The sequence below is a fragment of the Rhyacophila brunnea genome, unplaced genomic scaffold (genome assembly GCF_057557595.1).
Source record: "Rhyacophila brunnea isolate RB1 unplaced genomic scaffold, BYU_Rbru_1.0 scaffold_21, whole genome shotgun sequence".
Classification (NCBI taxonomy): Eukaryota; Metazoa; Arthropoda; class Insecta; order Trichoptera; family Rhyacophilidae; genus Rhyacophila; species Rhyacophila brunnea.
The window spans coordinates 23,495,325-23,510,274 of NW_028232871.1; the positions used below are offsets into that span (position 1 = coordinate 23,495,325).

General features: G+C 36.5%; 1 protein-coding gene and 1 long non-coding RNA gene across 2 annotated transcripts in view; one reads left to right on the forward strand and one right to left on the reverse strand.

The window, feature by feature from the left end:
* The window catches only part of Tis11 (Tis11 zinc finger protein), a 127,712-nt gene that overhangs the window by 56,453 nt on the left and 56,309 nt on the right, over positions 1-14,950 (reverse strand). The window lies entirely within an intron of this gene.
* LOC147070869 (uncharacterized) lies at positions 1,222-7,482 on the forward strand. Its single transcript, XR_015070887.1, has 3 exons — positions 1,222-4,028; positions 4,772-5,303; positions 5,866-7,482. It is a non-coding gene; the product is annotated as an uncharacterized LOC147070869 (long non-coding RNA).

The window sequence follows — 14,950 nt, forward strand, 5'->3', positions numbered from 1 at the left end:
AAAAATGTAAACGCTATCGCCATGGGCCATTGTTTTGAAGCAGGGTACTTTATGAAGGTAAGGCTATAAAAAAACAAGTATAACTAATCGTACTGATTGTCCTCAATATTGAACGCGCGTTACATTTACGTGACACACTTTATTGAGTTTAATGCATAAGTATTATTTTAATACAGACGCACTAACTATTGAAAATAACATACGTTTATCCCACATTTTTCCACACACCCAGTAGGGTGGACCAGTTCTCAATAATTTTGTGTTCCCCGCTCCTTTACTTTTTCTATTGATGGTCACAATCTCCCGTCAGAACGCCGCCTACGCCTAGTGCCTCAGAACCCAGAACCATTGAAATATAGGATAGATACAGGTAAATCAGAACGTGGAACCTGTACGCGACAAAAATCAAACCTCATCGCTCAGAACCTATAAACATGGCGATGTGCCCCAAACGCCAGAGATAATAATTATGATCACGACCACTTTTATACATACTAACTTGTCAAATATTACAAGAATATAATTATGGTAAGGGGCCATTAACAAAGCTTCCCATATATGAAAATCAACATGGGTAAAATATTGAAAATAAAATCAATCACCAGTCAGTGATCGAAAACAATGTTTCACAACATAAAACGCTCTCTCTATTTCTACTTGTGAGCTGAATACAAAATGCGATTGATTGTTTTAGCGCCCACGTGTTATAGATTCTACACTATAATACAAAACCGGCATAAGTCCTTCAAATAATCAATATGCAACAAGAACGACTTCATTATCTTTGTATGGTTGTTTAATAGCGTTATTAGTGTTTATTACTCTTAAACTGCAAGTCATAATAAGATACGAATGCAGTTCTACCTATATATTGTACAATATATTTTACCATTCTCTGACCTTTAATTAGTATAAATTAACGTATTATCATCAGCCGCGCTCGATCTACCGCCGGATGAAAGCTTCTCCTAGCTACTAGGTTTCTAGTTCATCGCTGACACGTACAACATTATGAATTCGTTGACACAACGGGTTTTAAGGTGTCTCTGCGGACGTTTAGTGCCCCTTGGGTAACACTGTATTATGGCGGCATTTGTCCAGCAGTTGTCCACTTGGACATACACCATTACATTGCGTACGTTCTCCTGCTTATTTCCTTACCCATTGGTGTCTTCTGTGGTTTTTACGTGTTATGCAAATACATTTTTTTTTATTTCTCTTACATTACGCTAACCGCCCGGTCAAAAAATAGTTGTCGCCCATTTTAAAAAGAAGAATAAGTAGCCATCACCGAGTTAAAAATCCAGAAGGCTTTTTCAGACATGTCAGTAATAAAAACGAAACCGAATAGATGTCAACGGTAGCGCTTTATATTAAACGTCACTAAAGATACAGTTATCAATTACTATTCAGCAAAAGTATAGCAGCATATTTTGCAATATTAAAAAATATTGATTTCTTAAAATACCAGTCTATTACTAACAATTTATTTACTGATCGGTTTCTTCATTTTTTGTATTCGTAATCAAACTGTGATATATTATAGAGAAATCGGGGGGAAAAGTTTTTATTTATTGGATAGCGGTCCGCAATACATTACTCCAATTTTCATAGGTTCGCAGGTATAGAAAAGTTGGAAAACACTGCAATATAGCACAAAAAAATTAACGTTATTGTTCTCATATACATAGATAGGCGTAGTAAGTAGCTACCCAATTTGGATGCTATTGATGAGGATCGCTTTTGGTACAAAATTTTATCGATTCGCTGCTTACTAACAAAAGATTGTTACAATAATATTGTACGCGTAATAATCGTCATATTCTATAAACAATGCATAATTTTTATTCATTCTGTTATCTCAAGCAGACGTAAAACAATAACGATTATTTCCCAGTGCTTTCAGGTTTTCGAGCACGTTTCGGTGATAGGTGAATGAGAAATTTATTTGCTTTGTTTTCCACACAAAATCACCCGACCGCGATCGCGTTATCGTTGCATTGTTTTGCCTGTCAAAAGACAGGTGAGTTTTTTTTCATTGTTTTTTTTCGTCGCGCGGTTATCGCAAGACACGACCGGCTCATTGAGTGGTTTAGCGTTTGCGTACACATTTAGATATTCTCAGTTAGGATCAGGTCTGCCAGTTACAATAACGCACATATAATATTATAACGCATGCACAATAAGGCTACAATAACGATTATCATATTTCCGGACCTGCTGATATAATATAACATACTGATTCATTGCAGTATAAAAACGGGCCACCAAATTCGCCATTTTGAAGAGCGACGATTTTGCGTAAACAAATATCACGTGGTCTCTACGTGTGCGTAAACTTCGAATGTTTTTGTAATTTTGTGTATTTTATGTTTGTGTATCATGCCTTTCTGATTGCCGTGATTTGTACATAATATTATGCTCATTGCTTCTTTTTTTATTCGTAGATGCACACAGTACGTCGCGTGACAGTTGATAAATACGCAGAAATCTCACGTTATCGCATGGACTGTCTTTAGGCATAACTATAATAAAACGTTTTCAGTGTGAAGGTGTGGGGGTCAGGCATGTCCAACGCACCATAGGCCTATGCTATATTAAATGAGTCGAGATAACGATAAAAACCATGTATATAATTGATATTTAATGGGGAAACATTCATTAATCATTCTTATTTTTATTGTCATTTTCAAATTAAGGAGACCTCGTGATTTGCATTGCATCACTCAAGCCATGCCACAGGAGTGAGAAAAAAGGAATATTTGTAAACCCGTCGCCCTTTGCCGTCGCACAGTGGGTGAAAGATGAAACTAGACCTCCTTGAAAGGAATACACTAAAAAGGGTCTTTGGACCTTTTTGCGAGGAAGGTGCGTGCGACCACAAATTATATGCGTTGATTATTGTTAAAATACATAAATCTGTAACGAAACATGACGTTGCGAAACTCGCTCTGTCAATCCATCCTTGTATGGGTGGCTTTCATTAAATTGTATCGATCAGACCAGCATGTTAGCATAGTGATAAGCATACAGGTACAAGTTTGTTGTTTATACAAGGTTCCCACAAACGATTGGATGCTTTTAGTACTATTATACCTAGTGCGTATTTGGGTGTCCACTTTGTCATATATTATGAAATAGGCATCAATTTTGCCAGACACGCATTTTTTAAATTTTTCGAAAGTCACTTTAGAAGTGTCACATAAGGGGTGACACTTCATAGTTAGTTATTTTTCAAAACATTGGTACCCAGCATAAAATAACACCGATCGAAGCATTATAGTCATGTGAGCCTCCTGCAAAAAATCACCCGTTCATACAGTTACCGATAACTGCCATATTCTTAAGCTATCGAATTTAAAAGTAAAAGCTACCACAGGAGGTGGTGAGTTGGTGAAAGTCCCGATTCACCCAGTAGTCACGCACCTGGTATTAATGCTATTGGATAAACATAACCAATTTCCGAGGCACCGTGTATGCAAACAGATAAGCATGTATTTCACATTATCCCATACTCGTTCCACGTGCCCCGAGGCAGAAATATTTCGCTTTGGTTGTTAAGTTGTCATTGACAAGGTCAAGTTAAGCAGGAATTATAAAGTTTGATAGAGTTACTTGAGTCTATTATTGTATCTTGTTTATTACTATTAAGGTATCTATGTTATTGTAATAAATAATATTATTGTCAATAAAACAGTGACAACAAAGCGAAATACCTGTTTTTTTTTTAAGTGTATCAATAACACCAGGCGAATTCCAATACTTTGCAGAAGTGAACTGTTTGTTATGTAGTAGGTATTTTGGTGGTGAACAGGTTTACTCCGTCGCTTACAAATTGTATAGTAAATAAAGTAAAGAGGTCTGTTTATGGGGTCGTCTATAATTAATGACGTTGATTGTTAGTTAATTTTATCGTGGTTAGGTATGGGACGGATGGCTTAAGTAAGGCATTTTCGCCGGAATTCATGCGGGTTCAAGTACCGCCTTGTACCATTTTTTTCCAAATATATTTTTCCAACAATATGAAGGTTATGATTAGGGAATCCAATCGCGGGATCCCGGGATCCCGAGCTATTTTCGATACCTATGAATCCCGGGATTGATAAACATAATCCCGGGATTTCGGGATTGATTTTTTTATCAATTTTTATGGAAAATATAACAAAAAAAATACTTTTAATACAAAATAACTACATTAGAAATAAACTGAGTTTGAATGAAGTTTGATGTGTAGGTTGCCGATTCATTTTATTTTTTCACATAGATTATTAAAAATGAGAAAGATTGGTAAAAAAACAATACTTCGCACTTTTAATAAAATAATTCCACCATGATATCATACGTTTTACGGCAGTTTCATATTTGGCTGACTAATTAGATTTATGAAGCGGAAAGGCCATAAGTACGCCATGATTATTTGCTTTACTATTTTAAATCTCGCTGATCTATTCATTATGTCTTTACTATCAGAAATAGCAATCTCATATTAAATTCACATTATTATTTATATTACAATATTATTTACTCCATTAAACTTGTGTATTTTCAAGATTTAACGTATACAATATTAACAATAAATGTCTAAAATAGTATAAATTATACTAGATTTATTTTTGACCGATTTTATCAATGTTATTTGTAAATATAAAAATTTTATATTAACAATGGAAAAAAATCCCAATCCCGGGACTGGTCCCGGGATCCCGGGATTGTCAAATTGTAATCCCGAAATCCCGGGATCAGAATTTTGGCTCGGGATTGGATTCCCTAGTTATGATAGTTTTGGTCAATACACATTTGGGCCACATGTGGGCGAATATGATTATTGCCACGATGGCTATATTCTGGACTGCACTTCCACCAAGCTTTTGCATCGTTTTCTCTCGCTCAGCGCCGCACCGAATATGTTAGTAACAAAATTATCGAACTTTACATCAATGTTTTTACCACCAAGATGGAGTCTAAATGTATGGAATTTAAACAAAGAGGACCAAAGGGTCCACTGATTAAGTTGGCCAAAGGTAACTTAGCATTGCAGGTTCATTTGCAGAGAACTTCACACTAATCCTGTGACATTTATTTGCATTTGTTTTAAAGATGACCTGTCACGATGAGTAGACAATAATGATACATTGGGTATTATTATTAATTTAAAAAATCCTGTAAAATGTATGAAAACTGTCAAGCAATCACAATGAACATAAAAAATGGCAGCCATTATGAGTGTGAGAAAATCGGAATGCCAACCTGACGTTAATAATTGTGGAGTTTACCAATTTAACCCATTTAGACAATCGGCGGCAGTATTGAAGTATTGAAATTTTTAAAGTAGCAGTTTTATGAAATTTACTGGCTGTACATGAGTGTGAGAAAATCGGAATGCCAACCTGACGTTAATAATTGTGGAGTTTACCAATTTAACCCATTTAGACAATCTTACTAAGCTTCAAGAGTCTCGGCTTTTGAGCTTTGAGAATCGATGTCTCCGCAGAATCTTAGGGGTACATTGGTACGACCGCGTTACAAATATCCGAGTTCGTGAGCAGACACAACAGCCTTCGGTGATTGAAGTTATCACGAAGAGACGATTCACGTGGCTGGGACATGTATTCCGGATGCCGCCAAAAAGTGCAGCACTTCGTACCCTTGTGGCACAGCCTCAAGGGTTCCGTCGCCGTGGCCGGCCCTCCCTCACCCTGCAGCGATGCTACAAAAGCGACCTACGTGCTGCAGGTCTGACATGGCGGGAGGCACAGGAGTTAGCGATGGACCGAGGGAAGTGGCGCCAACTTGTGCTTGCCCTATGCCCCAATGTTGGGACGTGACAGGGTGAAAGAAAGAAGAAGAAAAGACAATCGGCGGCAGTATTGAAGTATTGAAATTTTTAAAGTAGCAGTTTTATGAAATTTACTGGCTGTACACTTTCTTCTCTTTTAATCGGTATTGAATGGGTTAAAAAACATGCTTCATGTGTTTATTAAATAATTTCAGATGTCGAACAGAAACTACATAAGGTACACTTAGGCTTCGGCCACATGGGCAGGTGCCTTGCTTGGTGGCCACGTGCTAGGTGACATATCCTGGTGAACGAACGCACACTATTCTATCGCAATGACCACACTGCACGCTTCGCGCCTCGCTACGTGATTATGAGTCACCTCGTGAGTCTCCCGGCGAACAAACGTGTTGGTTATGTTTATTGTGTCACCTAGTGCTTTTACCATTGCTATGGATTTTGCAAGATGGCGGATGTTTCTTCAGTATGACAAACGTCAAACACCGTATATTTTGAGGTTATGAATAATGACGGATGGGATGAATGCATCCAACAAGTTCAAATTAGAGACTTTCGAAATTTAAAACTTAAATTCTCTATGAGAAGTAGCTTTCTGGTTAGTTTTGAGAGTGACATCGTTGTTGACTTGAGCGCTCCCAAATGTCAAATGAATTTGTACCTAAGCACGTAGCCTGCAATGTGGCAGTAGTGATTTTAGTATACAAGTATAGCATCTAGCTCAGGACTAGCGAAGCACCTGCCTATGTTGCCGAACCGTTATAGATCAAATTCTTTGTTAACCCATTTGAAGAGTGATTCATATATCTGCTTAGAAAGAAGGTTTTTGCTCGACGTCTTCGGTTCGAAAATCGCAATAATATGACCCGACTCAGCATTGACTTGTTTATCAAGCGAGTGACAGGGTTGCCCTCGAGCGCGCAGGGTTCAATAGCGTTCACGGCGTTGCGTTATTGTTGCAGTCGCGGGGAAATTTTATGCGAAATGACCCGCGAACCGGAAGTGACCGCGAGAGAGCAGCTCGCAGGCGGATGTGGCGATGATAATGATTTAGTTTCAATAAAACACCGCCGGCGAAATGGCGCGGGTGTCGCCTTCTCCGGACGGCCGTGGAGGAGACATTGCACTTTGTCCATTCGCACACCACACCCACGCCGGCGTCAAGAAACCAGATCGAACCGAAGGTGCTCGAAGGATCAGAGTAATTTGAACTGCATACACAGGTATGCATTCGGGAATACGTGATTTGAATACGAGCGACACTAAAGAATATCCATAAGTAGAAACGTTGGGGCTCGAGGCTGATTGCAATAAACCGCCATTGGGTGATACATGGTAATGATGCCAGGATATAAAATGAAAATCGCCACTGGATGTACACAAAATAAAAGTATGAGATGTTTTTTTAACCTAGTGGGTAAACTGATTTTCGGATATAATCCTTCCTTGTAGTGAGTGACCCACTGATTTTAATTAACCAGTTTTTTTCAATGCATTTTTTTAATACCAAGGATTCGTTCTCTTTGTGATAGTTCGTCTATCATGTTTAATACCTGCATTTTACATATTAAAGCAATGCAGTAGATCAACTTATCTTTATATATTTTTAATAACATGTCCAATGTAATTGTTTTTATTCGTAGTGTATGTATGTTTATATACCGCGTATAACGCCGTCGTCCTTCACTGAGAAAAAAAAATCAATTTTGCTGTAATACAGTTCATCAGTCAATTCAATTCAATTTATTTTTACATATTGTGGACATGACATATTACAAATTATACGTTCACAACATGACCATTATTATGAAGAAGCGGTGTTTGACATACCTGGTCTTAGATATGGATATTGTAGAAAATGAATAGTATTCACAATTTGAAATTGTATAGACGAAAGTCTAGTTGTTACCCATTCGCTAAACATATTGATATTCTGATACACGCCCCCTGATTTGTAGGTCGCGGGTTCGGATCTCAAAGGCTGAGATAAATTACAATTAAATCTGGGTAGGTACAAAACACATTACCCCTTGAAAAACCATAATTACCCATAATTGGCATTAATTCTAAACAGTCATGACTCATGGCCCCAGAAGAATATATTATTATTATTTAATATTTCAAACATTCCTTTTTAAGATATGTTTACCATGACTTTCAGCTACGAATGTCATTTTTTTAAACCCACCTTTGTTCTCACCTTGGGTGCAATACCAAAATTATTTCACGGTTAATATTTACTGTAGTTTTAATGTTACAATACAATGAAAATGTATTATCAATTCGGTAAATATTAATCAGGCTAGACATAATGAACTCTCGTCATTAAAATATTATGCACAACTTTTACGCAATGTTATATGCGGCTATTGACACCGTTGGTAACCCTGGACGACGCATTATCTTGTGCATGTACCTATCAGTGTAATGTTATAATGTGTGTATTGTCAATGTATGTATTGTCAATGTGTATGTAATATCTCAGTGATCACGAGATTTAATTATAGTATAAATATAAACAAAAAAACAAGTATTGAATGCAGTATTCCGTATATGGCAGAATATCCTTGATCATTTTTTTTAAACAACACGTTACAGTGAAACCGCGAGTTTGCAATAATTATAAAAGTTGATTCATAATATATTAGCTATACTTATTCAATTATAAGCTTCACAATGTGTCATTTTTTATTATTAAATTTCCGGCATTTTTTTACCGATATAGAATTGAATCAGATAAACATACATCAAGGGTCAAGGGAGGACATGTGAAATGCACAAACTATTATAATAGAATATCGTATCTATCGTAGGTGATTTAGCTGTAAGTAGGGTACTTATAAAACTTGCAACTGTTGGACCACGATATTGAAGGCCATGCATTAGTTGAGGCACGGTCTAAAAAGATCGTTGCTAGGCGATGTGCGGATTGCGGGTCGCGGGTGAAAATGACGCCTGTCGAACGAAATATTATTTCTCATATAAATCCAACATACGTCCATTTTATGTTCTGTTTATTATTCTATTAGTATCAATAATAATATATTCATTGACATGTTTGCTTTTTAAAGTAAATGGGTAAAGTTTTTAGTCATCTTTACACGATTTTAGAATTAATTGGCCCGTCGCCATCACGCAGCAAAGTGACGTGCGTCCGACTCCACGTTCTCTCAATGAATGCGAAGCAAGTACAAATTTTCGTCGCGCGTACAGTTGAACATTATTTGGTGTTTCACTGATGCGTCACCAAGTAATTCAATGTTAGGGAACGCGACGCACATACAATCTTGGTAAATATTTGATGACATTCAGGGGTTTTGTATTAAAGTCGTAAACTAAACATTTTTTCTCAAGTTTTGGTTTATCTATGGTGATTGGCTAAGTCACTTCTACCTATCTTTAAATCTGTTCTGTGGGTTATGCAATAAGGGGCCGTCCGTATATATAACGTCACGCCCCACGCGGGAGGGGATCTGAAATAATATGATGAATTGCGACAAATGGGTTGTAGAAAATGCGACATGATGACACTATACTGAAATCGGTTTAAGATTTTGTGAAGAAGTGTGCCGATGGGTAAGGGTATAAATTTTTTTTAAATCGTGCGACGCCATTTATAGACAAAACATAGTAGGTACACACACTTACTTACTAACCTGGCTGATAATGATGTAACAAATTTGCGTTTATACATTATAAAAATTAAGTTTTCATTTGTTTTCGGTCATTTGGATACACCCTGGATCACTGACACGTTAGTTTTGAAATAAAATAATTTTGAAATGATGCATATTATTACTTGACTGAAATGTTGATGAAATTAATTGATTCACCACACCTCCAGATAATACTTACATAGGTACTTTAAAATGTCTGTGTTTTATCTTATTTATTTATTTAATTTGATGCGATAATGATGTGTGTACTATTTTAAAAATAAAAAAAACTAATCTTTTTATCGCCGTTATCAATGTTTACGTCGGTATCTCTGTTATCAACAAAAACAATGAAAAATCATATCATTCTTTTCATATCAGTAAGTAAATTTAGCTGGGTCACGTTTTTATCACATTCTGTTCTCTTATCGGTTTAAATCTTCTTAATGAGATAGGTGAGTACTAATAAAATTAATAATTAAGAGCATAGTTCACAATACTTTAATAACACTCAAGTGATAAGAAGAAAAGTCGTGTAAATTTTCCTACTTGATCATAGATAAGTGGTAAGAACCTCACACTTTCAAGAACTCCTCTAAGACGAGGCTTCACATGCATATGTGAGATAAAAGACGAAGATACATATTATTATTGATTAATTAATTCATTATTACCGTGGTTAAAAAACAACGTCCCGACCGCGGTAAGTAGTTTTCCGAAATACCTCAAAAGGAAGACAGTACAAAAGCTACAAGACAAAGTATCCGCGAAGACACGGATGGGTTATTATGATAAATAGAGAAAGCGTGGCGAGGCTCCGTACGCTTCGTACACGTACACAACATTTTTAATTACTGGATAAAACTGACTGTTATTTTCATCTGGCAACAATAGGTAATAAGTACCTACCATGAATAAAAAATAACCCTATTCGACAAATAAATAGGGGCTTACTATCAGTATTACGTAACTGTCTTTGAATTCAATTATCAATAAATTGCCTATTTTTGTAATATGTGAGTGCTTTACTTAAACACTTTCTTTAACTTAACCCATTGCGTAACATTCGTTGTAACAATCAAAAGTAAACAACGATTGATCGATATGCTTTCATTGTATAAGTCTGCTTTTGATCGCCACCGTAGAAAAGATGCGATAATAAGAAACTACTTATTATCTAAGCCGGTAGGATTAGTAAGTAATACAGCTTATAAAACGGTAGGATGCTATAATTAATTTAATACGGATTATGAGCAGCCCATAATTCGAAACTATTGGATGTCAAAAAAAAAGATACTACTTGCCGACATTAATTACATCGATTTATGAATATGTATCACACGTTAACTATACATATAGGAGTGGCATAATGATACTTGCCAGTAACTTACTATTTTCTATCCACATAGCATTGCTCAATTTATTAGCTCCATGCTCATTGAAAAGCAACATGTAAATTCGCCAGACCCGTGATTCAAACCCGAGACCCACGAATATTGAATATGATGATATATCAGTGAAACGGCAAATAATTTACAACTATAGGCGCGACGAAATTTTAGACTCGCTGGCAGTCTGAGAGCGAACGTCGAGGTGTAAATATGTCATTGTTGTTTTAATTTAATAAACCGCATTTTTTGTTGTTATACTTATTCCACTTTTATTCAATAGATTAGTACCGGTTTCGTCCGCATCAGAGGGACATTTTCAACTTGTTGTTCTAGTTGAAAATGTCCCTCTGAGGCGGACGAAACCGGTTCTAATATATTGATTAAAAATGGAATAAGTACTACAAAAAAATGCGTTTTATTAAATTAAAACAACAATACAATGCAGTTCCACCATGAATTGACATACATTGAAATAAAAGAAAGTAAATACGTCAATTTGTTTCGTGATGGCGACGGGGGTATTAATTCTTAAATCGTGTAAAGATTACTAAAAACGTTACCCATTTACATTAGAAAACATGTCAATGAATATATTATTATTGTTACTAATAGACCATTAAATGGACGCATGTTGGATTTAATGACAAATTATATTTCGGTCGACATGCGTCATTTGCACCCGCAATCCGCGCATCGCCTAGCCACGATCTTTTTAGACCATGCCTCAACTGAGGTATAGCCTCAACCATATTACATACGTCAAAATTTGTATGTCATAGTAATATTAGTAGTATCATCATTATTGCCTATAAAATCTGGTGTGAATCCATTTGAGCAGAAGTGTCTGTCAGCTATTCAATCGATCGCAAGCTTTAGTTTGTAACACATGTGAATTTACCAGACGCGTAATATACTTCGCGGTCTGTTTAAAACAGGTACTGAACACCGAAAATTCCATATATGTATTTCACAAGTGCATTTTATAAACCTATCGTAATTATTACTAATTGAAGACATTTATCTTAGGATAAATACTTATGATACAGGTGTGTCAGTGATTTACAAACTTATTTCGAGATTCATTTTTAAATACCACTTATAAAAGAGTTATCGGTACGGATGGCGCCATCGCATTTTATTGAGATGTCGAATTGTTAAGCCACTCTAGTCTCGTATTCACTTTTATAATAATTTATGTAAGTATTTATTTATTTATAAAACAAGTTTCGGAACTTTCCCTGTCAACCGATAGTCGGCCGACCAGTCTGTTAACTCTCTCTTACAACATACAAAACACCTGCGTAAGAGCAAAGAGTAAATCCCTATCTGAGATGGGCAACCGCGACATCTTCAAATTTAATACATAAGTAATCAGATCCAAGATCTGACCACATGACGAAACTAGACCGGACAACGACATATTTATATTATTTAATTACCCACACCTTCTTGATATGCTGTCGAAACAATCCTTCACCCGAACCATATTTTCTTTTTAAATACGTACCTATATGTATAATTCAAGTTCTTCGTGGGTTTATTTACAACACAAACATAGAACCCTCGAAATCCTCGGACTTAATCGGGCGTATCACAGGGCACTATATTTGACAGTTTGTGAAGCATTTATGCCTGGAAATGTATCAGGAGCAAGTATACAAGACTGAGGTCGTCATGATTCAGTACCAACGCCGACTAAACGCAACACTGGCGAACGATCGAAATGATGAGATGTTATGTCCAATTCATGAGGTTGCCGAATCCGTATAGTTGTATGCACAGAACAGATTAATAAATAGAATTCAGATATACTACATACACTACATTTTGAAGCAGGATTTTGAATGTGAGTGTCCTGCGAAAATGAAACACATTATAAACGTGCAGTAGTGTGTGTTGCAACCTTCAAATACACCAATATTGAATGAGCGTCAATGCATAAACCGAGAGAGAGCAGTTGTAAGAACGAAGGACAAGCTTAGAATGAAGTATTTGAGTTACCCCATATTCTTCCACACTAGAGATCGTTTACCAGTTACGGTACTCCACACCCGTTAGGTATTTCAATTCCCATTAATTCTGTGTTCCCTGGTTTTATGTTTAGCGTAGGTAATGGCGGAGTGACTGGGCTGACTTTGCTAACTGTTATCGGGGACAATCGGGAACATTCGGCCCGTCTATGGATGTATAAACCAATCCGATGGACCTGTCCTATAACGTAGAACATGTCGTCACTGTACTGGCAGAAGACACTAATTCGAATAAATAACATATTGAGTTAGTCATACCAAAATGTTCCTTATTTCAAACTTTACCGTCTGGTAACCTTTTTAATAAATAAACAGTGTTTATTTTAAAGTCATCCTTTTTACGATTACTTATAAACTCACATGATAGACCATTTCAAACATTTTAACAACTTCAAAGTCAAAAACTAGTATTCTCCAGTTAGTGTGTTGTGCTAGAACAAAGACGAATATCTATATAACGATGGAAAACCCAATCCATTCCATGCAAAAGTGTTGAAAATTTATAATTATTAAATTTAGAATGTTTCGAAAAAAGGTTGACCACAGTTGCTTTCTGGGGCCACTCGCGCTTTTTACTGGCGCCGTTTCACGTCATACTTTAACAACCCAGAGATTAATTAAATACATATTTACGATTGATAGTAAATATTATTTTGTTACAAACAATGGAAAGTATAGTAATTCTTTACGAGATGTCTGTCTTTTGGGAGAAAAAACGGACCGAATTTTCGTCAGCGAAAGAAAAGAACGAACAATATTGTTACGACGCGATTCGGTTTCACTTTCGACTTCGGCTATTTCGGTAATATCATTTTGAAATGGCAAAATAACTTTCTCGGCGGGATTGGACAATAAAATATTTTGACACTTTTAAGGTCCGGTAAAAGATTGAGAAATGCAGATTTATGTGAAAGTAGATACAATGTGTAAGTAAATAGGTATTTCATGAATATTTTCGCAACGTTAGACGTATACAGATAATGAAGATATATAGGTATACATATATATCTTATATAATAAAAACTTGGGTGTGGTAAAATAACTTTGGCAGTAACGAGGTAAGAGAGCGAACCAAGACCCCACCCCCCCGGGTAAGAGTAAAGAGGCGACGTTGGAATTAAATGCCTAAAGGAAATTCTAACCTGGCTTGCCTGTTCTTCAATCTATCTATATGTCGCTAAATACCATTATACGAGCTAGGGATACTGGTATGACCTGGGAATATGCAAGAAGACTGGCGAGCGATATGGATTCTTCGAGACGCCGTGTGATGTCCATATGTAACCACTTTGGAGATCCCGATTTCTTAAAACACTTATCAGGAAGGCCTTTTAATTGGGGGAGGTTGGGGGTCAGGAGTGCGCGATTGTGATGAGGTCAAATCCAACCATTGGTTGTAGCGCCGAGAAGAAGAGACCTATATTATTAGCGAAGCGCCAACAGAGTATTGAAAAAACACCTGTTAGAAGTAGTTGACCAATATTCATTCGTTCAATAATGCAATTTCAATTAAATATACCCAGTTTCCGCTGTTAGCAAAATAGTATCATAAAAATACTATATGGTATTGTCATTAACTTATTACTGGCCGACCGATCACGCTGTGGCCTTACACTGGCAGATAACAATTATTAACAATAATTACTATCGGGAATGCAGAAAATGCACCTTTATCATTATGGAGTGTTGTAATGATGGCATTAAATGACGAAATACCGATTTTTTAAGTGTACGATTTATTATAATTTCGTAACTGATCGTAGGATTATAACAGTACCACCTACTGCAAATTATACCAAATAATCCCTCTCAAACCACTGAGCATGTTGTTATGACCTGCTTTTTCGCCATCCTCCAAGCTGACTGATAACACCGTCCTAGCTTGGACTGAAGCTCTACCGATGCTTCTCTAGTGAGAACTGATTTAAAAAAAATGATTTTGTATTGGTGATTGTGGTTTTTATCTCCAGATAATATGTCCATGCCGTCGCCTACGCCCTGCCGATCCTAATAAGATCATATGGACCTCCACGGAGTAGAAGTCTTGTATTAACAGATCTTGTTTTTACGAGCAATGGA